The 25,086-nt window shown below is 39.8% G+C and overlaps 1 protein-coding gene across 1 annotated transcript in view; it reads right to left on the minus strand.

Annotated features, from left to right (window-relative positions):
- The window catches only part of Cacna2d3 (calcium channel, voltage-dependent, alpha 2/delta subunit 3), a 935,068-nt gene that overhangs the window by 505,507 nt on the left and 404,475 nt on the right, over window positions 1-25,086 (minus strand). The gene's annotated exons all lie outside the window — the stretch shown is intronic.

A 25,086-nucleotide genomic window follows, 5' to 3' on the forward strand; every position in this document is an offset into this window, starting at 1 on the left:
ACTAATTTTAACTTGATGTCTATTTTATCTAATATTAGGATTGCAACTCTGGCCTGCTTATTTCTGGCCTTTCACTTTCAGAATATGTTTGTTTTTGTGGGCAAGGTGTGTCTCTTGAAGACAGAAGATAGATGGATCTGATCTTTTGATCCAACTAGTCAATCTATAACATTTAATTGGAGTGTTAAATTCATTAATATTAAGAGCAAGATTGAGAGGTGTGTTTGGTAGCTCCTGTCATGTTATCCACCTTCTTAGGGGTTATACTTCATCAATTCTTACTATGATTATCTGATTCTCTCTTTAGGAGCCACTTCTCTGCCTCTACCATGTTCTTGTTGATTTTTTATGTGTAGGGTGCCTTTCAGTATCTTTTGTAATGCCGTTTCGTTTTTCTTTGCTCTGGAAGTTTTGCATTTCTCCCTTGGTTATGAAGGAGAGTTTAGCTGGGTATACTATGCTTGGTTCATAGTTGTTTGTCTTTAGGGTGTGGCACACTTCATCACAGGCTTCTCTTGCTTTCATGGTTTCTGCTGAAAAATCTGTAGTTATTCTGATTGGTTTTCCTTTATAGGTGATTGATCTTTTCTCCCTGTCAGCTTTGAGGATCCTTTCCTTGGTCTCTATTGATCCAATATGGTTTCCAATGTGATGGTAGGATGTCTTGTTCTGGTCTAGTCTGTTTGGGATTCTAAAGGCTTCTTGTATCTGAATGGGCCTATCCTTTTGGATGTTCAGGAAGCTCTCTGCTAGGATTCTCCCAAATATGTTTCCTATTTCTTTAGCTTTCTTCTCTAGCCCCTTCTCAATACCTATTAGCCTTAAATTAGGCCTTCTGATCATGTCTTGTATCTCTTCTAGGGATGTATCTTGTATTTTGGATTTATTTTGAATATTTGTTTGTTCTTTTTCTATGAAGTCTAAACTGTTTTCAATTCCAGAGATTCTCACTTCTGTATTGTCTAACCTACTGTCAAGACTTCCTAGCTTCTTTGTGATGGAGAATGAAGTGGATGAATGACAGAGGGAGTGAGCCATGTAAAACCAGCGTAGAGAGAGAAAGAGGGGGGGGAGAACAAGCATTCCCAGCAAAGGCAGCTTCTCCTGGGCACCAGCATGTGGTCATGAGCTGAAATCTTCACAAGCAACAGACACAGTGGGAATTAAGCAGAGAGCATGGGAGGAGATGAATTTGAGAAGCCAGGAAGGTTGCAAAGTTTTTCTGCCAGAAGACTAAGGTTACAATCAGAGAATTGGTGGGAGCTGATTCATTCTTTCCATGTGGAGAAAAGACTGTCCAGACACAAAAACGTTAGCAAAAAGAGCAAACAAGACACACTCAGCAGGCTAAAGAGACAGATGGCAGTTTGTGGAACAAGGTCACAGTAGAGGGATGAACAAAGAGGCATCCTACAGAGAGAGTTGATAGGCATCCCCTGGGATGGTATGTGGATGTGAGGAGAAGAGAGGGTTCAGAAAAGAATACAGAGTTTAATCAACATGTTTTTGTTGAAATAAAATATTTTATTTGGAAATATATTTGAACCTATAAAAAGGTACCAAAAGAAAAAAATAGGACTGTCTATATACATTTTCCTGAATTCTCCCATTTTTATATCTTAGCAAAATTGTTTTAATATGCACATTCTCTCCTGTTATACTGCACAGACACATACACATACACACACACACACACACACACATATATACACAATTGTCTATTGTAAGCCACATGGCCATACTCCTTACGTACCTCAGAACCACAATAATTCCAGCATGTTATATTCAGTTTTATTTGTACAGCATCTCATTTTAGTGGTCATGTTGCTGGCTCAATGGAAAACACAATGTCAGCCCATGGTATGACCTAGCTAAGAATCAGCACACCAGGAACAATGTAAAAAAAGTCAATTAAACCTGAAATGAATTACTCCACCACCATGTTCAGCAGAAATCACAAAAAACTGGGAACTGAAGCATAACGACTAATTCTGAAACTAGTTCAAGCTACATGGTGACTTTCAGACAAACTTGGATGAAAGAATGTGCTAAAAATTAAAAGGAAAGAAAGAAGTAAGGTACTAGGAAGTAAGGAAAGAATTTGAGAGATTTTCAAGAATGTGTTAGAAAAAAAACAGAGCTGAGGTTTGGTGGCTTCTCAGGAGGACAAAAGAGGTAGTAGAAATGATCAGTTCCAGCAGGTGGGAAAACAAATCCATAGAGACCTTGAGGAGAACATGACTATGGCTTATGCAGGACAGGCAGAAGGCTACCTTGTATTGGAGGGAACTTGGTGGCTGGGGTACTAGATGAAGTTAATTCAAGTTAGGGATAGCAGAGGGCTAAAGCATTGGCTGTCAGTGAACTGGCAAAGCATAGACTGAGCAAGGAACTACTCAGGTCTGCTAGATTTGGGCAGATTTGGGTCACCTATGTATGGGATTCTGCATTTTGAACAGGAAAATGGCAACAATAAGGCAAATGAATAAAAAAAATCCCATTCATTTTAGCCAATATGGCACATTTCTGAAATGTTCTCTTCTGTCTCAAAGTCTCCTTGGTGGGGGTACCACTAATGTAACAAGCCAATCCTCAGAATGAAAAATGATATGTGATATTCCCAACTTAAATGTCACAGAAACATGTAACTTTGCTTCTCCTGAACTCTATGGCACAGGGAGAGATTTTTGCCCTCATCAGAATGACATTTCTATGGGCAGGCTCTCAGACAGCATATTCTCTGAACATTGATGAAGGGACAGAGTAATCAAAAGTTCTGCTTCACAGGGGGAAAGTTTTCCGAGGGTATAGCGGTAGCTCAGAGAGAGATTGAAAAGTGATGAACCATAGCTACTTTTGATTAAGTCAGATTTTTCAATTTGCCACTTAATGGGAACTGTGAATATCCTCCTGTCGTGCATCCTACCAACTGTACCCAGAAGCTTGTAATTCCAGAAGCTTGGAAGTTTCAGCCCAAGATTCTCTCTGAGAGTGTGCTGAGATGCTAATCTAAGGTAGCAGGCAAGAGAAAGAACAAGACCGGCTACCCATGCATGCCATAACATCCAGTAATCTACCTAGCCTCACTTTCAGTCATCCACTTTCAAACAGAGCCCAACACAGCACAAGCTATTACATCAGGAAAGCCATGGCAACTTTCAGTCCGTGGCTCTGTAAGTTCTTCAAGGGCTGTTTTCTTGGTGTTATTTACATGAAAAGGAGATTCATTTTCTCAGGACTATAGTACAAGAAGAAACAACCCTCTATATATTCAGCCCAACTCGGCACAGGGGAAATGAGCTGACCAGTCTGTACAGTCTGGTGTGTGTGTGTGTGTGTGTGTGTGTGTGTGTGTGTGTGTGTGTGTCTGTCTGTCTGTCTGTCTGTCTGTCTGTGTCTCTTTCTGTGTCTGTGTTTATATATGCTTTGGGGAAGGCCAGTCTAGCCAACTCAGCAGTCTTCCAGATAGACATTTTCTTCAAAAGGTTGCAGTTAATATTTCATATGAAGTGTCTGAACTAAAAAATGTGAGTTAAATAGAGTTGATCAGAGTGTTTCCACAGAGACTATAGAAAAAAAGAATATTTAAAGCACTTAGTCTATTGTCTGGCATAGCAGTTGCTCCAAAACAGTTTAGTATCAGTTGAGCTTTATTTTTGTTTCTTACTTTAATCACACATGAAACCCAGTTTGGGCTATTTCTGTGAGGAGGGGAAGAAGCTTTGGAAGAAAGTTTCCATAATGAAACCATACATGGAAAGGATCTGCTGGAGGAAGTTAAAAGTGTTTCTCCTTCTACATGGGTTCACAAGACTGGACTTGCCCTCAGAGATGCAGACAGGCCTCCCTCCCTACAATGGAGCAGCAAAAACCATGGCCCTCAAGACCCACACTAGTGCTCACTAAGATGACTTGGTGTTACTAAGGAGCAAATTACATTTTCACAGGGCCCATTTTCTTCCTTTGGGCTTTGAGCTACCAAGTGTTCCACTGGAATTTGCAACTTCAGAGGACTGAAGTCTGCCAAGAGACTGGAATCTGACCCATAATCTCTCAGATTCCAAGGCAGTAATAATTAGAGAATGGTGACACATATTTGAAAATGTATAACCCTCTAACTCCATCAGCCATACACCCTCCTCCTCCCCCAAAAAGGAATCCAGAACCACTTTACTCAAGCACAAACTTAAAGGAATGTGTTAGATTCTTTATTTTAATCATAAAGGAAAACATATGTCAGGATAAATAGGTACAAGAAACAGTTCTATTGTATTGTATCTTGTAATGAAGTAAGCCAGAACATTCAAATAGTAGTTAGATTTGAAAAACCCAGGCTACAAAGATATCAACAATAATAAGTTTTATTAGTAGGTTATAATATACTGTTATATCCTAAAATATTTTTTTATTTTCTATTTATGTGATATAATGTCTTAACTCACTTAAATCTCACAAAAACCATTCTCATTTCCAATTTCTTGATCTATAAATGATTCTGTGCCTAAAACTGCAAACACTTAAATAGCTAGACTGTGACTCAATTTCACAGCCTCGGCTCGCACTCATGACAATAGAGATGTGGTTGTATATAAGAAACTTCTGTGTCTGCCCAAGCCCTATCCAACTTGGTACACATGCTGAGGGCTCCAGAGATGTGAGTGTATAGCCTCTGGAGAGCTTCCACTTCTGCCATGAAAGATAAGGAGCATCACAAACCTGCCCCCCAATGACAATCGTAAACAATATTTAAAACAAAATTATTTAAAGTCTCTCGAAAGGCTTCTAAGGGTATATAGCAAATGAAGAAACACTTATTCACAAAAAGATCTAAAATTCATGAAGAAGTAGAATAAGAATACAATATTTGAATTAAGTTCTTACCCCTCTAGGTTCAACAAGAAACAAACTTTAGATGGGTAGAAAGAATGTAAGGATCCTCACTCCAAATTCACATTTGTCCCAGGAGGGACAGACAAATTCCATTTCTCATCCCACCACCAATTGTCTGGTGCTGAGGCTGAGCCCAGGGTGAGTACAGCAGGTGTGAGGAGAGATTACCTTCTTTCATAACACATGATCTACCTTGGGCCTAGCACACTGAAGTGACAAGGATTCTGACTGCTCTTCCCTGGACTAACAAGGTAAACATCGACACTAGGAAATGCAAGCTGAGACTTGAAGCATCTCCTAAACTGACCATTCAACACTTAAATGTTAAGTGTCACTTAAAGCAATATGGAACTGCCTCAAAAAAACTAAACATAGAGCTATCCTATGACCCAGCAATTCCACTCCTGGGTATTTATGCAATAGAGCACAAACAAAGCCACACTAAATCTACCAGCAAAACTATGTTCATTGCAATATTATTTACCACAGCCAAGATATGGAAACAGCCCAGATGCTGCTCAATGGGTGAATGGATCAAGAAAATGCAGTATATATACACACAATGGAATTCTACTCATCTATTAGAAAGGATGATATTGTACTATTCCTAAGGAAATGAAAAGACTTGGAAAAAAATTATATTAAGAGAAGTAAGCCAGACCCAGAAAAGCATGGGCTGCATGGTTTCCCTCATTTGTGATAGCTAGAATGTGCCTAAAACATACTAGGTGGTAAGCAAGGGGTTACTAATGAATTAACTGAAGTGTAAAAGACTCTAGAGAGAACAAAAATAGAGTAATTCTTTAAAAAGCCTAAGTCAAAGCCCAACAAAACAAGTATCAGGAAAGGGTAGGGTGGGGCCAAGGGGAAATTAGTAAAAGAATGAAGCAGTGAAGTGGGGTGAATGCAGGCAAGAATTCATTGTATATACCCCAGAATTGAGAAAAGTAAGAGAAGGGGTGGACTAAAGGGGAGTGAAGATGTTGAAGTGATGGCACTGGTCAAGATACATAGTACACATAATCTTCTTTGCTAAACAGTAAAAAAAGAATTCAATACATCCCTAAAATTAAGAACAGTAAGAGAAGGGATGGGTTGAGAGGGGTAAGTGAGGATGTTGAAAGGGGTGACATTGATCAAGATTCACTGTATTCCTAAACTTCTTTAGTGAATGGCAAGTCCTGTGTAAAACTACTTAAAGATATTAAACATATTTGAAAAGAAAAGAAGAATGACATTGTTCCAGCCTCCAGCTCCAAAGTAGTAGTTCTAAGATCATTCTCAGGAACATATGGGAGATATATATCACAGAACTCAAACTTTTCCCAAAGAAACTGATTTCATCTGCAATCAAGTATGAAGAAAATCAAGTCTAAGAACACTCCGGAGATAGGACAAGTCAGAAGAGACTGACAAACACAGTCAAACCAAACTGAAAGCTGGTAGGTTTGTTGGAAAGAACTATGAAAAGACACAACTGGACAGAACAAATATCTTGGGAAATATCCACTCAAAAGAGCCAGAATTTGATGGAATCAGTTCATACCCAGGACATTATTTCTTAATTTTTTGAAAACATTTGATTGCTGGCAATCAGAGAGTAATTACAGGAGACTAACAGTTGGTATAATCAAAGCCAAGGATAGACAGCCATAGAGCATCCTTTTCAAATCAATGTTGTCTGATGGTGACTATGGGCATAACCAGGGTATCACCATCTGGAAGAACAGCATTGGGGACTTCATACTGAGTGGGTAAAGAGAAAGAACAGACTTCATTAAAAAGAAAATAACAAGCTCCAAAGAAGAGAACCAATAGGTAGAGTTGCTACAATATATTTATTATGTCATATTTCAAACAATAATATAAGAAAAGAAATTTTGTGATATATGTGATTTTTTAAAAGGAGACAATAGAAAATGTTATGTGAGAGAGTCTACATGGATCTTTGTTTAACAAAAGCTTCTAAATAGCTGTCTTAATATGATCAAAACACTAAAGAAAGCCATAAATAAAAAAATGAAAGAAGGAATAATAACACTGTCACATCAAATACACAATAACAATAGAGATATAAATTTTATTGAAAGAACTAAATGGGAATACTGGACTTGAAAGTATCAAAACAAAATGAAAAATTAACTAGATGACCTCAATAGGATATCTGAACTGCAGAAGAATAGTTAGCAAACTTGAAGAACTATTGACAGATTATATAAAGAATGAAGGAAAATGAACAGTATCTCAGTAGAGTCACCATAATAAGCAAAACAAAATATGTTTAAGAGAAATACCAGAAAGAGGAAAAAGTATTGAAAACACAAAGAATGAAAGCTACTCAATGTTTGTGAAAGACAATAATCTTACACACCCAGAAAATTCATCAAAATCCAAGTAGTATAAATACAAACACATACACATGAAACATCATACTAAAAAATCAGTTTCTGAGAGCCAAAAACAAGGAAAACTATTGAAATTTAAATAGAGGAAAAAAATGACTCATCGCTTAAAAAGGAAATACAAAACAACTGGCATAACATTAAAAATTTATGACTTCTTTTAGAAATACTGGAGGGAATAAGGCAGTGAAATAACATATTCAAAGTAGTCACCAAACAAATCTGTCTATCATGAGTCCTATATCAAGCAAAGTTATCTTTCAGAAATACAGATAAAACAGATAATAATATATACATAAAAACAGAAAATTCGGGGCTACTAGTCAACCTATAAAAATGTTCAGTCTCCTACAAAACTATAAGAACTAATAAATTCAGCAAGATTGTAGAATATAAGATCAGTATGTAAAATTAAATTGTAGCCAGGTGCTATCGCCTAAATCTGTAATTTTAGCTATTCAGGAGGCTAATACCCGAGGATCACAATTGAAGGCCAGCCTGGGCAGAAAAGTCCATGAGGTTCTTTTATCTCCAATTAAACAATAAAAAGCTGAAAGTGGAGGAACACCAGCCTTGAGCCAAAAAGGCAAATGGAAACAGACCCCTGACTTTAAACCTAGTATTTGCAGACAGACAGACAGACAGACAGACACACACACACACACACACACACACAATTGTATTAATTATTCATTTATGCACCAGGACTAGAACTTGAATTCAGGGCCTTGCACTCTCATTCAGTTTTCTTGCTCACAGCTGGTACTCTATCACTGGAGCCACATCTCCAGTCTGGCATTTTTACTGGCTAATCAGACGTAGAGTCTCATAGACTATTTTCCTCTCCCGATTAGCTAGGATTACATGCATGAGCCACCAACCCCTGGCTGAAAATTAATTATATTTCTACACTTGCAATAACCAACCTGAAAATTAAATAATTTCATTTGTTATAGTATTTTAAATAATAAATATTTGAACAAAGTACAAAAGCTATATTACTCTGAAATGAGCAGATATTGTTTAAAGAAATGAAAGATTCAAGTAAATGCAGAAGTAGTTCATATACATGGGTTTGAAGACTTAATATTGCTAAGCTAGCAATGCTCTTGAAAGCAATTCACAAAGTCAATGCAATCTAGCAAAGCCCCAAACTGACCTCTTCGTAGAAACTGACACACAGATTCCAAAGTCTATCTAGAATTGTAGTGGATTCGAAATAGCCAAGATGGTCTTAAAGAATAAGAACAAAGTTAAAAGTTACTTTGACTTGCTAACTTCAAATTTTGCTCCAAAGCATTAGGAATGAAAACTGACATAAGAATAGGAAGAGAATTTAATGCAATACAACTAAGAGCCCAGAACTAAGTCCAGATACCTAGGTTGAACTGATTTCCAACAATGGTATCATGCCAGTTCAATGTAGAAAAGAAAAATCTTTTCAATTGTGCTGAAAAAGTGAGATGGGGCAGTCACATGCAAAGAATGAAGTTGCACCCTTGCCTAACACCACCTACAAAAATAAATTTGAAAGAGATGTTTTAAAAAAATCTTAAAAGCTAAAACTTTAAAACGCTTAGAAGACAACTGAGGGCTAAATCTTAGTGACCTTGGATTTGACAATGAATGTTTATATATGACCTCAAAATTATGAGTAGCAACAAAGGAAATACATTAACTGGGCCTCATCAAAATTTAAACCTTGTTCTCTTCAAAGGATACCATCAAGGGAAAAAAAAGACAACCCACAGAATGGGAGGAACTCTTTGTAAATCAAATTATTTTATTAAATGACTTTAGGATATACAAAAACTCTTTCAGATCAATATAGCAAGATAAAAAGACAACCCAATTAAAGATAGTCAAAGGGGGAAGTGACGCTGTAGCTCAAGTGGTAGAGTGCTTGCCTTGAGCTGAAGAGCTGAGGGAAGGCATCCAGGCCCAGAGTTCAAGTCCCATGACTGACAAAAAAACAAACAAAAAAAACCCCAAAAAACAAAAGATAGTTAAAGGGTCTAAATAGATATTTCTCAAAAAATCCCATATATGAATGGTCAATAAACACACAGAAAGTTGTTTGAAATTATTAGTCATCATGGCACTGTAAACCAAAACCACAATAAGATACCCCTTCTCAGCTGATTAAAAGATAATAACAAGAGGTAGAAAGATGTAGAAAAAATCAGAACTCTCATATATTAATGGGAATGGAAAGACGTCCTGCCATTTCAGAAAATACAAATTCCTCAAATGGTTAAACACAATATGAATTAACAATATGATATGGCAGTTTCATTCCTACAGAGATATGCAAGATAATATGGGCATATATTTATATGTCCACAAAAAATCTTGAATGTTCAGAGAGGTATTATTCATAACACTCAAAATATGGAAGCAAACCAGTGTGCATAAACAAAATGGGTAAACAAAATGCAATGCATGGAGAAAATAGTCACTGTGTCACAAAAAGGAATGTATATTGAGTCTTGAAAACGTTCAGTAAAGAGAAAGAAGCCACTCACAAACACCCATGTTTTATATGGTTCCTTTTATAATTCCATCTAGGAAAGGCTGAATTATAGAGACAGAATGGAGATTAGTGGTTACTTAGGGCTGCAGGAAGGGAGGCTGGAGGGTAATAGGGTATAAGGGTTATTTTCTGAGGTGATTAAAATGTTCTACAATTGAAGGTGGTGATGGTGATGTACATCTTTAAGAAAACAGAATCATACCCTTTACATAGGAAAGTCACAGTGTATGTATGACCTCTCAATAAAATTGCTAGAAAACAAAGCTGCCCAAGTGATTAGGATCAGTAAGTGAACTGACATGAACCCCAGGGCCCAGTATCCCAGGCTAACTCTCTAAAAGCATAGTTATGTTCTCAGGATGTTGGCTGTGGACTGAGTCAGGTCTAGGTTTTGTGAAGTGCCAATGCTCTTGGGACAAACACAATAACTAGCTGTTGTATGTCAGCTCAAATTCATCTGCTTCTGAGATTGAACACTGAGGTTAACCTGACACTGTTGGGCCAAGACACTGATCCCTCAGTCCTCAGGATGGGTGACAGTCCAGCACAGCACTTCTGCTGTGTCACATCTTTTTTGATCTCCCAATGTGTTGTAAATTTCACCTGTTAAAGGTAATAAATTACAGTTTTATCAATGTGCAGAGGGACTCAAGAAGTATCATGAATTAAACTCGTCCTCCAGTAAAACTGGCTTCTCATAGCTAACTATTTCAGTTTCCACAATTCTTCTATCTGCTTTTTTGTTTTTTTATTTTTAACTCAGACACACCAAGACATAATAGAGGGATTCAAATTGTTTGCTTTATTTTGGAAAACATTGCCCTGGCCCTAATGACCTTGACTTAATCTGTTCAGGGCTAGCATATAGCTGGACTTCTTATCAACCAAGTTAAAAATATGATATTGATCTCCATCCTTTGTCACCAGGGTTTAACTTCTGTTACTTGTGTTAATGCAAACCATATTCCTCCAGAGACACAGTATCTCTGAAACAATTCCTCCTAACTTGGCCAGCCATGATACAGAACTATATGCCACAGGCCTGGAAAGAAAAGATAAGGCTCTTCCTGGCACAAGCTGAAAGTGTATTGCTACTAAGCTATTTACTAGGGAAAGAGGCTGCTCAAAATGGGGGAAGCATATTACCATTATGGCTGCATTGTCTGAAAGAAGGCAGTGCTGAAAACAGAATCCTTCCCTCTGTCCAGAGGTCTGACTTCAACTCTCAACTATCCTGGAGTGGATCTGTAGACCTAGATGCTGATTCTCTGCCTTTAGAGAACGATGATATTGCCACTAGCACTGTAAGCTTGTAGACAGTATATAGAAATGTCTTCCAGGCTGCACAGGCCTGGAATGTGACTTAAGCCATCATCTTTGTGAGCCCTGCCTCATTAACCTGCCCTCCTCCCTTCTTTCCTTCCTTTCTTCCTTCCTTCTTCCCTCCCTCTTTCCTTCCCTCCCTCTCTCTTTTTCATCTTTCTTTCTTTCTTTCTTTCCTTCCTTCCTTCCTTCCTCCTTTGGCAAGAGTCACTGCTGTTAACATCAGGAAACTGACCTCTAAGCTCACAAACCTCTTCTTGGAGAGCCTCTTTCTCAGCAATGAGTAGTAAGTGAGTAGCACATGTGGGTCATCTGATAATGACTGTTCTTACTTACACAGAGGTCCCCACACAACAGTGGTGCAAGGAACCCATATGTCATTGAACCTTCCATGTTCATGTGGCACTCTGGATCACCATTCTAAAAAATGATTTAAGATTCATCCCCCACAGTCCTATTTTGCTTAAGTGACAACATAAATGTCTAACACTAGATAATGTCATTTTCAAACATTTTATGAAGAATCTACATTGTAGGCAAAAAAGACTTTTTCTATATAAGTAAAAATAACCTCTAACCCCTTAGTATTCTCTCCTTTATTTACTTGACTAAGATGGGAAGGGAAAAAAGAAAAATTTAAAGTGTCAAGATATTTCATATGTTGGCAGGTGAAAAAAACTTCCAGTTGTATCTTCTTTAGCAAACTCCTCAGTATGAGCTGAGAGAAAACAAAATCCAGACTCTAGAAGGGAATGTGTAAGGATAAGCAGAAACTGTTTCTAGATTCAGTGCATCTCTAACATCAGCTTTAAAACTCACTAGCTGAGTCATTGAGAAGAGGGGCAGGCATGAGTGAAAGTAAGACTGGGCCCCAGCATTTAGTCCTGATCCCAAAGATGCCAAAGTTATAAAAAAAGATACCAGACCTCGTGTGATATTCAAAATTGTTGTGCTCTGTCTGTCTGTCTGTCTTTCTTTCTGTCTCTCTCTCTCTCTCTCTGCAAGTACTGTGCTTTGCACTTACTAGATAGGCTCTCTACCACTGAGCTACAGCTCCAGTTCTTCATGCTTTCATTATTTCTGAGATAGGATCTCATTTTCCCCAGACTAGCCAGGACCATCTCTAATGTCTATAAACTTCCCACCATAGCTGGGATGAGAGCCACAACCCCCCATATCTACCTTTTTCTATTGAGATGAGATTTTGCAAACTTTTTTGCCCAAGCTGGCCTGGAACTACAATCCTCCCAACCGTCATCTCACAATTAGCTAGGATTATTAGCATAAACCATTGCACTCAGTATTTTTCAGTGGGCTCACACATGGATAGAAATACAAATATTCAAAGCCCTACAAAAGAAGACTCGTTTTTAAATTATACCTTCCATGTTAAATCTAATAGCTATAATGAAGAAGCAGAGACTGGCCTCCAAGTCTGCACCATGATCACTTGACACAATGTAGTGTTAGTTCTGACTTTACACTTAGCTGCAAATAGATACTCATCTTACTCACAGGCTTTTAAAAACCTGTTCATCTTCTGAAGAGGTCCACAATGGAAAACCGTGGTAGCCCACTGTGCTCTGTAAGAAGAGCATCAGTAAGATGTACCCCAGAATAGCAACTCCAAACCCCTGTAGATAGCCAATCTCTCAGGTAAAACTACCAAGGACAATCCTTGACTCATTTCTTGTCACTATCAATGGGCTACATTAAAAAGTAGCCAAGCCGGGCGTTGGTGGCTCACGCCTGTAATCCTAGCTACTCAGGAGGCTGAGATCTGAGAATCATGGTTCAAAGCCAGCCCAGGCAGGAAAGTCCGTGAAACTCTTATCTCTAATAAACCACGAGAAAACCAGAAGTGGCACTGTGGCTCAAACGGCAGAGCGTTCACCTTGAGCTGAAGAATGCAAGGACAGCACCCAAGCCCAGAGTTCAAGCCCCACGACAGACAAATTAAAATAAATAAAAATAAAAAGTAACCAAAGGAATTCAGCAGTGCTCCACATAGGCTATACCCAGGGTTTACAGCCTGTCTGGAAGAGACTGATCAGATAAAGTGCCCAGGCATTAGCCTATGATGCTAACCTCTAACTGAGGAAAAGCCAGGATGGACGAAGGGGACTGTGAAGGGATCCTGGAGCTGCAGCTTTGAACCACTAGCAAAACCACACTGATATCTCCCGGCTCAGGCCAGGCTGGCAGGATGCAGGACCTATCTATTGTTAAGAGCTAGCACTGGTGACAATGACATGGTTTTGATTAGGCTGAACCAAGAAAGCCTTTCCTCATTGTCAATGAGGAGCCCTGTAGGTGCTGAGTGAGTCACTCACAAGTTACTCCTTAGGCTCTTGGTGTTGTGCAGGCTGACATAACAAAATACGATGGACTCAGTGTCCTCTACAACAGAAATGCTTTGTCTCAAAGTTCTGAAGGCTGGAAAACCCAGATCAAGGTGTTATAAGGTTTGGCTTTTCCTGAAGCCTTTCCTCTTGGCTTGCAGATGACTACTTTCTTATGTATTCACTCAGTCATTTCTCATACCTTATCTCTAGTATCTCTTCTTATAAGAAGCAGTTTATATTTGATTAGAGTCTAGCCTCAGAACATATTTTAACTTAAACTCTTCATTGAAGATTTCCTCTAGAACTATGATTAGAATATGATGATCTTGGAGCTAAACATAGGGGTTTTGAAGTGAAGACAATTCATCCCACAACAAAGAACAAAATGGCAAATAAGAAAATATTACCCTTATAAAAGTTTATCGATAAGAGATGCAGATATAAATGGAGGGAGACATTCCACTCCCAACAAGTAAAGGACAGAAGTGTTTCTGAATCAGGTTCTCCCACTGAGAAAACTCGAGCTAAGAGCAGAGGATATAACAGCTTTATCTTGACATCCAAGAGAATGACCTAGAAATACTATAGAAGTCAGCTAAGTAAATACCCATTGTCATTGTGTGAAGTCTTGCTTGTAAAAATGCCACTCATTACCACTCAATTTTACCCTACTCTTGGACTCCCATTCCTGTGGACAATGCCCCAAACTAACTTCTTCATTGGCCTAGTCAGGCATCCCAAGTAGTTCGGAGCCTGGAGCCACAACTAAAATTCTTTATCACCTCTTCATCTGAGTTCCTTGGGCTCTTTGATCTTCTAAGTCTCCTCAGCTTTTGACAGAATGTGCAGAGAATGTGGAAATTCATTCTAGGAAAGCTCAGATCTGATGATCTGGCCCACCATCCCTAAAGCCATCCTTGGTCTCCAAATAAAGTAGACACAAGTGAAGACATGCCCACGTGGAATCTACTGCCCATGCTCTGATTCAAAGCACTTGTGAAAACCCACAGATGTGACGCCAAGACTCAGCACCAGTCTAAGTTGTACCATGTGGAAGTTACTCCCATTCAGTGTCTCCAGACTATTCTTTAATCTCTAAGATGTGGATTAATCCATTGCCAAAAGATAAAGAGCATGCAGCAATTTTATGCGGGGCAGGGGAGATAGGTAAACATCTACATGTACGGATATGAAACAGAACAGCAGAGTAGTTGGAATAAAAACTACTCAGGAGCTGTCATATAGGAGAAAGAAAAGAGAACAAGATCAGAGATAATAAGAAAACCTGCTGAAGAATAGAGGTAGATTACAAATTGGAGATGCCCACATTCGGCAGCATGGATTGCCACTGAGAAATAAGAAAGGCCACTAAGTCTTTTATACTACAAACACACCCAAATTATCTAATGGACTTTTTATGTATCACAATGAAGAGCTGGTATCACTGAGCATAGATATACCTGAGAGTAGACATGGCTAACCCCAAACTTACTTATCAGTGCTGCTTCAGATAGGGATAAAGCAGAGGGGACTGGTTGGTACACATCCTTGGCCAGATCAATCCCGGGCCTCACCTCCCGCATCCCAGCTTCCTTCAAAAATTGTATCACCTATCTAGATATGATGTCAAATGACAGCACAGAGCCAAACCTACATAGTCAACTCTTGAGATCATAAAACTACACTTCAAATCTCAGTGCTGGATTCCAGTCTGATTCTTAGAATTCCTGGTAACTTTTTTCAAATGCAGAACATTCTGCATCACTGAGGCAAGGTATCTTCATGTCTGGAATACTGGTCAGCAGAAGTATCATATAATTACTTAGTGGGAAACCATTTCTCTTTTCTCAAGCAAATGTCACTCAGCTTGCAATAATCGTTAGCACCAGAAGGACACAATAGGACACTTCATACAGTCTCCTGCAAAGGAAGTAACCATATTCACTTACAATCAACAACTTCCTTGACGGAAGTTCATATAAACAATTGCCAACCATGCTTACCAAAGGCCAAGGGAACTAGCAAATAGAAGACCATTAACAATTTACAAACAAGTGAATTTCATATTTGGAGATGTGTGTCCTCTGAAAACTTGTAGATAAGTAGCTTTGTAAGTATAAATTATTTTGTTCCTTTTTAATATTAGAAAAGCAATACGTGTTCATGGTAAAACATTCAAACTAAACCAAAGAGCAAAAAATGAAATATAAGCACTATTAATTCCCTCCAGAAATTCAATGCACATTCAGTTACTTACCTATACACAGAGAGAGAGAGAGAGAGAGAGAGAGAGAGAGAGAGAGAGATTTTATTGTGAGTTTCCTTCAGCACCTTTTTTTCTACATCTTTGTCATTGAGGAGTGGATGTTTGGGACCTTTCTCAGGACAGCCTGAGTGTGGGAAGTTTCAGCTTACAATTGTCTTTGCCCCAAGGGACATCTTCCCTTCTGGGAAGTCAATGATATGACTTGATAAAAGCATGCCCTAATCACTTACATAGGGAGAAAGCTGACTCAAACAATTCAGTGACATTCTCTATGGTGAAAACTGGTCTTCCTTGGATATCTCCTATATACAGTGGAACACCAACATGGATAGATTCTAAATGGGATCTTCCTCACTGCATCCCAAGATACTTTTTCAGGGACTACAAACGAATACCTGTGTTGTGTGTTCTATCTCACAGCTATACTCTCCCACCTCTCACCCTCACCTAGCCCTTGTCTCAATTATGTCTTATTTCCCCCCCTCCCCCTCCCTTTACACAGCAGCTGAACTTACTGTCCTTGGGAAAATGTCCTCTTGACCATGGCCAACACCACTTATAATTCAGTCCAGTCTGCATTGCTCTGGGGCACACCTTCCTCTAACAGAACCTCATTTGTTGCATCTCTTTCTGGATGTACCAGATACTTCCTGTGTGTTCAGTTCCTGGCAGTACCTCTTCTGCCCTATGAGTTAGACAGGAGCATGGGTAGCACCCAACCTTTCCTCATCTACCTCCTTATGTGGGTACAACATCAAGCACACTACTGGTGCCCCACCAACATCCATCAAATCAATAGATTCCCAGCTCTGAACTAGTTGCCAACACAGAGAAATTCACTCTTCCTTAACACACTGGGGTGAACTTTTTGGTTAGGCAAAGTGTTATTTTGCATGATGAATCATTACCTTCTTTGCTCATCTTGTGCATATTTGCAGGTTTGCAGGATTAAACGTGGTACTGTCTCATCTAAGTCAGAAATATCCTCAATGTGTGAGCAGTTGGTACCCATTGATATTCTGATACAGAAATTGCTTTACATTTTTAAAAGACTTTCTGCTGCAATACGATTTTGATGAAGGGAAGAGATTGGAAATGTTTTATGTGAAACAAGCCTAGTTTTCATTTATGATGGATTTTCACATGCTGAGAAGAAAATAGACAATCTGATGACAAAAAGAGGGCCTTCTATTTGCTACACATAGGAAATATACATGGAAACATGCAGAACACAGCTAGGTAGCCATGGATTTAACTGCATCAAGTTGGTGAAATCGTAGCTTACAGGACTCAGCATAGAGTGGCTAGGTGCCCTAGGAGATCTGAAGTCACTGATTTGTCTGCTTGCTGTAGTGAATCCCAGCAAGTCTCAAAGCCTCAGTTTACTCATCTATAAAATGAGAACAATGAGTGTTTTCAACTGCCCTAAGTTCCATGTAGGATTGTGCTGCATTAAAGCATACTGTACTTGGCACACGGTAGATATCACATAAGCTATACATAAAGGAAGAAAATGGATAGAGCCATCAGTAGACATGGGGCAGATGCTATGCTCTGGACAGTCTTTTTCATTAGCTTGGAATTGGGAAGGGCAGCAGAGTGTGAGAAGTAAAAAGGAAGAATTCCCTCATGTTCTTGCCAAAGAATGCTACACAACTGAGAATACCAGATGTGCAAGAATAGGGCTGAGGACACCTGAGAAGGGAGTTCATCAACTTCCAATATGTAAAAGTCTGACAGACATGTCTTCTGGTTACTGAACCTTTTAACGTACAACTGAAGTTATTAGAGGGTTTTATTAAAGAATGTCCCCTGCCTCAGTTTCATAGTTATTCCGCAATACAAGCCATGCCACTGTGAGCTTCAAGATCATCATTCTTAGAAGACTGCTAGTAAGCTTTGGGCACATAGTCACAATGTGAAACGCTGAGCATGTATTACTTCATTTCTCCTCACAAGCCCCTTCCAAGCCTTTGTATTGATAGATGAGTGAGCATTATGTCTGAGCTCCCAGTAGAACAAGGTCAGCACTGAACCACATGGAATAGCACATTTAGACCACATTCCCAGAGTAAGTTCCAGCACTAAGCAGGCTGGGCATCACCTTTAAGACCACCTGAACCACATGAGTTCTTCCACTGTGCTTCTTACATCCTGGAGGTCCATCTGCATTTTTTTATAGTGAGGTAGTAGCCTACATGACTGGTTGAGTCAGTCAAGGAACAAGGAACCATAATCTCTGTGGGTTTGTGTTTGTGTGTATGTGTGTGTGTATGTTGGTATTCACATGTGTGCATTCATGTATCTGTACCAGAGCTTGACCTCAGGGCTTTATCTCTTACTCAGCTTTCTTGCTCATAGCTGGCACTCTACCATTTGAGCAATGCCTAATTGATGAGAGATAAAATCTCTAAGACTTTTCTGCCCAGTCCGACTTCAAACTGTAACTCTGTAGGTCTCAGCCTCCTCAATAGCCAGGAATATGGGCATAGCCACTGGCACCTGGCTGAGAGTGTTTTTTTTATTGTGAAAATACCATACAGAGGGATTACAATTACATGGGCAAGATAATGAGTACATTTCTTATCAAGCATTGTTGCCTTTTATCTCTTTACCATTGGGGACACACCTGACTGTTGTTCCAATCTTTAATACCCATTGCTGCAATTTTCAAGTACTAAAGGTAGTTCTACCTATCTCTCTCTCATTTGAATACAGACCAGAAGACAAGTATCTGAAAGTAAGTTTACCTAGAAATAAACTTGAATATTCTCTACATCACTAAAAAAAGATAAAACATTACAAACTTGGCTCTCTATTATATATGTGTGTGTGTGTGTGTGTGTGTGTGTGTGTGTGTGTAAAATGTCAGGACACCGGAACGAAATAAAACATTGTTAGCAAGTGTTTCTGTTCCGCTACACTTTCCTGCCCCAGGCCCCTCTTTAGAATTTCTCTAGCTTAGACTTGGCACCTACCCAACTGAAAGGCTTCATCTTGATTTCCATTCCTCTAAAAATGATATTTTAAAATTATAAACCAGAAATTCTGAAAACAGTATTACCACATTAGGCATACATCTAAAATTACTTTCTTCAGAAACAGTCAAACAAACAAATGCAAAACCTAAAGAAAGATAAGCTGAAACAAGTAACAGACAAAACCACCACCCACTTGTGATGAGCCTTAGTAACAGAATTTAGTTTAATCCAACATCTCTGTCAGATCTTTGCCTTCCAGGTCCTCTCTTAGGTCTCAAAGTTCAAAGGGGAAAGAGACCAATGAAAAAGAAACTTCCACAAAATGAGATCAATATTGCAATAGAGGGAGAGTCAAAACCCTGGAAGAAGGATATAATTGAGGGGAAAAGGATTACAGGGATCAGAAAGAAAGACAAGATGTGCCTGAAGCTGGGTTGTTAGGAAAGGCCAGGTCCAGCTAGGGTAAATGAAATGGAGAGAGTGAGGAATGGAGACCAAAACTAAATGGAAGTCTTTTCTGGTGGTCTGTAGTTATGGTATCTACCTTGACCAGGAAGAAGAGAGGTGAAATATCCCAGAAAAGAAGGCAGTAAACTGGAGACCATACTTTAATCTTATACAAGGTATCTGCTCTTCATCCTTTAAATAGTGATGAAGGGGTAGGGTGAAGAATCTGTGCTTGACAGGAGCATGCCCTGAAGGTTTGGACAGGCCATTCAGGGGGCACATGTGGTTCTACAGTCCTAGAAGCTGGTTTGATATGGGGAGATAGCAAGTATCTAGTGCCTCTGGGACCAGGCACTGTGCTGGGTACTGTGCCTCTAACTCCATTAATGCTCAAAGTGACACTTTATACATTTCAGGGACTCTGAAAATTAAATGGGTTTCCCAGTCTTCCAAGCTGGTACTCACAAAATGGAAGTGCTAATCTAGGCTTGCTGCTCTTCAAAGACTCACTGAGGGCTCCGGAAAATAGTCTCACAATAGTCTAAGATAAAAACAGCAAAGTATGTACTGGCTGTGGCCAGGATGAGAGAGATGAGAGGACAGGAATGGTTTTGGAGACTTCCCTTCCCACTGGCCTACTGGGAATGACTGGCAGCTAAAATGATCCCTTCGAGTTTTGCCCCATGTAACTTCGCTGGGTCCAACATTAAAATAGGAGCTGTGGAACATTTGAGATACTAAGCATTGCGACTCATGCATTATCTTACTGACAGAAACCTTTTGGGATATGGGTAAAAAGAGAGATTACATGACATCCATGCATCTAACCAACCATTCATCCATCCACTCATTCCAGTATAATTTCTAGGCTCAATGCAAGCCTAAGTATAGTACTAAGAGGAAAGAAAGGCCATGTGACACCCATCTTCCCCCAGTACCACTTCTGAAAATGCAAACACACTTAAATGCACACACAGATACACATCTATGTATACCATGTTTGTGAGCACGTGGACATATATAAAAAGGTGATGGAATTATCAATAGAGCTGGAGGATAGCCACTGAGTGGGGTGTTTTATCAGAGGTAGTTACTATGTAAGGTAAAATAGATTCCCCAGATGAGAAGACACTGACCATGAATGCTTCAGAATGACAACTGTGGCATTCATCGATAGTACACTACCTTGTATGTGTGTTGTCACACACCTTACAGTGCTGCACTGATGAAGAGGTCCTGAGAAGCCAAAGTACAGCTGGGCAAAATGCACAGCACTGTGGAGAAGTTTGTGATCAATAAGCCATGGTATGTAGTTCTTGATTGTTTTCCTTTATAGTCAAAATAGTGTCCTCTGGCCTAAGTTGCTTGATATTTTTTCTTTATTAAAAAATTATAATACTGGAGTTTGAACTCTAAGACTGCTAAGTAGGCTCTCTACCAGTGAGCCATGCCTCTGCCAATTCTGCTTTAGTTGTGTTTCAAAAAGAGCTTTGTATTTCTGCCTGGGCTAGTCCAAACTATGATTTTCTATTTATGCTCCCTGCCTTGCTAGGGTGAGAGGTGAATATCACTATACCCAGTTTTTATTGGTTGACATCTTTGGTTGACATTTTATTGATTGAATTTTTGTCCTGGCTGACCCACTATGATCTTCCTGATCTGATAGGATTAAAGGTATGTGACCGGCCTGAGTTCCCTGAATCTTGACTCCCAGTTCCAACTTATGGCCATATCCCTTTATGTTCCGTTAGGGCTGGGAGACAAACAGGAGCACATGACTCAAGCTTACAGATGCTTCAGCTCAGAATCCCAAGGAGAAAACAAAGCATTTAGAGTTGAAATTTGTTTCTGACATCATGGGGTCAGAACAGTTACTCTCCTTCCCTCACACACACATGCAAAAAAGAAAAAAGAAAGAAAGAAACCAAAATATTTCAAACAACTTTTTAAAAGCTTTGTGAGGCTTCTTGCACATCAAATGGCTCTTAGAAAACAACATTTTAATGATTTCTGTATAAACAAATCAGAAACATATGGATTAAATTTCCCTTAAAATATACACATGTAATTAAGGGGAAAAGTGCTTGGCAAAACCCTTTTTGCTTTTTATCAAACCCAACATTTGAAAAATAGGTTGAGACATGTGACAAATCCAAAGCCAGCAATTCTGCCATCCTACAGCAGCATGCATACTCCACTTCTAAGCAGGGTCTCGGTTCCACCTCAACACACCTTTGTTCCTGCGCTTTCTAAGAGAACTTACTGGACTGTGACAGATTGGTTCCTCAGCCTCTGTGACAATGGTTATGGATCTTCCTTTTTCTGAAGCTGTTTTCATTTATGTGGACTAGGGCCCCATGCACAGCACAGTCTGACAGTCCATTTTTGGTCTATATTGTACGGCATCCTGGTTAGATAAAGGAATGGTCGAGTCTGTGCTCTGCAATTCACACCTTTCCCTCTCTCCTCTGATACTCTTTGTTGCTAAGCAACATGAAGAAGATAAGACTGGGTCACTTCCTGTGTCATTTCTTTATCTATGCAAGAAAAGAGTGGTTTGAATAGAAAGCTCTATTCAATTGTACACCCACCATGTTACAGGTATTGTGTTGGGGATCTATCCCTAGAGGTCAACATTCTCTCTGGAGCTTGCTCTCTAGGGCCCCCAGGGTTCCCATCATACTCAACAGTCCTAAGCCAGATACATTGCTTTCCCTTGGATTTTCCCCCAAAAGACCCTGGGCTCCTTTTCTTTCTCTCTCTTCTTCAGTGTGAGTAGATCCCAGAGTTCTCTGGAAGATTTCTTCCTAACAAGCCTCACAACTGTGTGGTCCCCTTCCTCCTGGCTTCCATCAAATTCCTAATGGTGCTCCCATCAGTCTCTAGACAGCTTCTTACCACCTAGCCAGAATCCCAGGCACAATGGCTGCCTCTTTGCCATTTGGCAGAGTCCCTGTCCCTGCAGGGAGAGGACCCAGCCCATCCCACAGGTTCCACAGCCCCCTCTGAGTAGACATTCTAGCACCTGAGCCCTTACCTGTCTCCTCTCCCTTATCGTCAGGTGTCAACAATAAAAATGCTCAAGGTTGTTTATATTCAAACCAGAGTGACCACCATGTGCCAGGCTCCATTTACATATTCTATTCTCAATACAGTGACCCCTACAGATCACTATGCATAGCAACCCCAATGAAGAGTTGTGAAAATGAGAGACTTATTTAGTTACAGATGTACTGGTGGCCAAACCATGGTGCCATGAGTTCCTCAGCAGCTGGCATTCTAGGGGTGCGTCTGGTCCCCAGCCTCCTTCCTTATTTTCCAAGCATTATTCTTTCTTTCTTGGAGAGTATATGAGCTACTTAATATATTTTCAATAACTTTATTTTGCATTTCAATCGGTGTGGGAGTGTTTCTGTTGCTTCCTAGCACCATGGGAACACTAGAGTGCTGGTTGGCTTCTCATGTCTTGGAGGCACAGACATCTGTGGAAAACCCATTATGTAAAGAGTGGGGGCTTAGGACACGGGGGGGGGCAGTAGGCTGACTCAGCAGCTCCCAGTCCTCAGAGAACTCCATGTGGAGAAGGAAGGAATGAAAGCAATGCACTCTTAAAACAAGGCAGAGTTGGAACAAAGGCAGAGACCAAAGCCACTTATATAACCAAAGGCTGGAGGAAGGAAGAAGGCTGAATTTGCTACTTTATAAAAGTAGGCCTTTGGATAAGTATGTAGGGAAAAGGTAGTAGTAACAGTAGACATGACAGAAAGAAGGAAGGTATGCTCCCTGAACAGAAGTGATGGAGTCGGGAAGGGGGAAGGGAGGAGGTGGAAAGTGGACATAAAAGAGTTGGTTTAAGAGTAGTGTGTTTTTAAAATATTCCTGGTTTTTTCTTGCTTTTAAGGTTATTTTTCCATGCATGCACACACATACAAAATAAGCATACACAGATATATACACAATGTATATCAATGTATAGTGACCTAGAACCGAGAGGAAGTTTTATGAGGGACCTGCTGCCCTAGGGAACTAATAAACCTCAAGCCATTCCTAGAGACACCCAGGAACATGGCTGAACCCCCATGTGGCAGCACAGCATGCCCATCTGTCACCACTACTACCACAGTCTCTTCCATGCCTAAAACAATGACAACCACAAAGGAAAGCACTGACAAGGCTGCCAAAAGGCAGGAAGCAGAGAGGAGAAAGCCAGGAGGATTTATCAGCTAGTCATCGAGGGCTAGAAATTATACCCCAGAACATAGCACACAGAAGCTCTTAAACATCAGAGCACTCTGCTATATATTCATGGAAGTCTGAGCTACCAGGGAGAGCAACCTTGTACTGGGTGCCTTTGTTCAGGAACAAGATTTCTTCCCTGAAAATAGCCTAGCCAGTGACAAAGATTGGAGCATATGTTTGGAGTACATGTCATCAATAACTAGATCTGAGCTGGAGGGCCTTCTAAACATGAAATGTATTTTTGCAGCTTGAAAAGAAAAAAAAGAGAGACTGGGGCTGGTTTGAATTAGATAGAGTGGAGACAGGAATTTTCCTAAAATCCTCTTCCTTTTCCCCTGGGCAGCTACTCACTGCCTGGCTGAGACAAGAAATAGTGTCTGGCTGACCCTGGTCCATTGCCACAGCCTGGATAGACAATGGTCAAGTCTGGGTACGTGATGACAAGCAGGTCCCAGGAGGGCAACCAAGGATGACTTTAAATAGTATTACTTCCCCTGGCTCAAGTGATCAGACTGACTATTAGGATTCTGCCTGATGGTAGCTTGGATCCCTTAGATACTGCTACCATTGAAAGGTATAATTATGTCTTTAAAGCTCAAGGTGCAATTAAATCTTCATAATGGTGCTAATGGCTCAAGCAACCTTGGAATAGCTGTCATATTTTAAAGGATAATTCTGAATTGTTTTATGCCTGAAATTGCTCTGTAAAAATGCTGTTAATTTTTCATCTCCTGATAGAGTGTATTCAATACTGAAAAGATAGCTTTCTTCCAGTAGTTTCACTCAAGTCTGCCTCAGCTAACAAGATCATCCTAGAGCTACAGACCCCACTGAACAATGTTACAAACAACCCTCTAAGGCTTCATTCTATTTGTTTCCTAAGCAAGAATACAAATTAGAGTTCAGGTCACAGGGCATGGCCCAGCTCAATGTCACCTGAAGGTATTTCTGACTGACATCACTTCTCTAAACAGGAGGAACACACAAAAAAAATCTCTTTGTGGTGCTGTCCACGTGAGCAAGTGGCAGATCCATCCCTGAGAATTTCCATTGTCCCCTGGGTTTCCATAACTGTGGCTGTAATGAGATATCAGGTATTCGAATTATCTCATTACCTGGCTGTTCCACAGTTAGCTGTGAACTCCCTGAAAAGGGGCTATGTTTGGCTTACCATGAACCCCAAAAGTTGTTCGAAATAATAATAAACAGGGGCTGACTTTGAACAGTAGGTGGCAGGCAAACCAGAAAAGGTATCCAGTTGCAAACACACAAGAAAATTGTTTCAGAGGCAGTGAATTGGAAGCTCATTCATCACTGAAAGAACACCTTAAATAGTGACCTAAAGCAATCCAATGAATATCTGTGATGTTTTCCAACAGTAACAAAGACATCTCCAAGTTTACAGAGGACTTTTCACGTGCAACTGCTGTGGCACAGGCTATTCACCTATCATTCCATACCCTTTTCTTACAAGGAGGAAGTTGTCATTATCCCTTTTTAATACAGAGGGGAAATAAGGCTCAAGAAAACAGGTTCTTTCCCACAAGGGGAAGAGCAAGAGTCAGACCCATAGCTTTTGTTCATGACTATTGAATAGCCACATATAATTTGGAAATCAAATACTGAAATAAAAACTGGCCCATGAAATCTTTGCTAATTG

This window comes from Dipodomys ordii, unplaced genomic scaffold (genome assembly GCF_000151885.1).
Source record: "Dipodomys ordii isolate 6190 unplaced genomic scaffold, Dord_2.0 Scaffold132, whole genome shotgun sequence".
NCBI lineage: Eukaryota > Metazoa > Chordata > Mammalia > Rodentia > Heteromyidae > Dipodomys > Dipodomys ordii.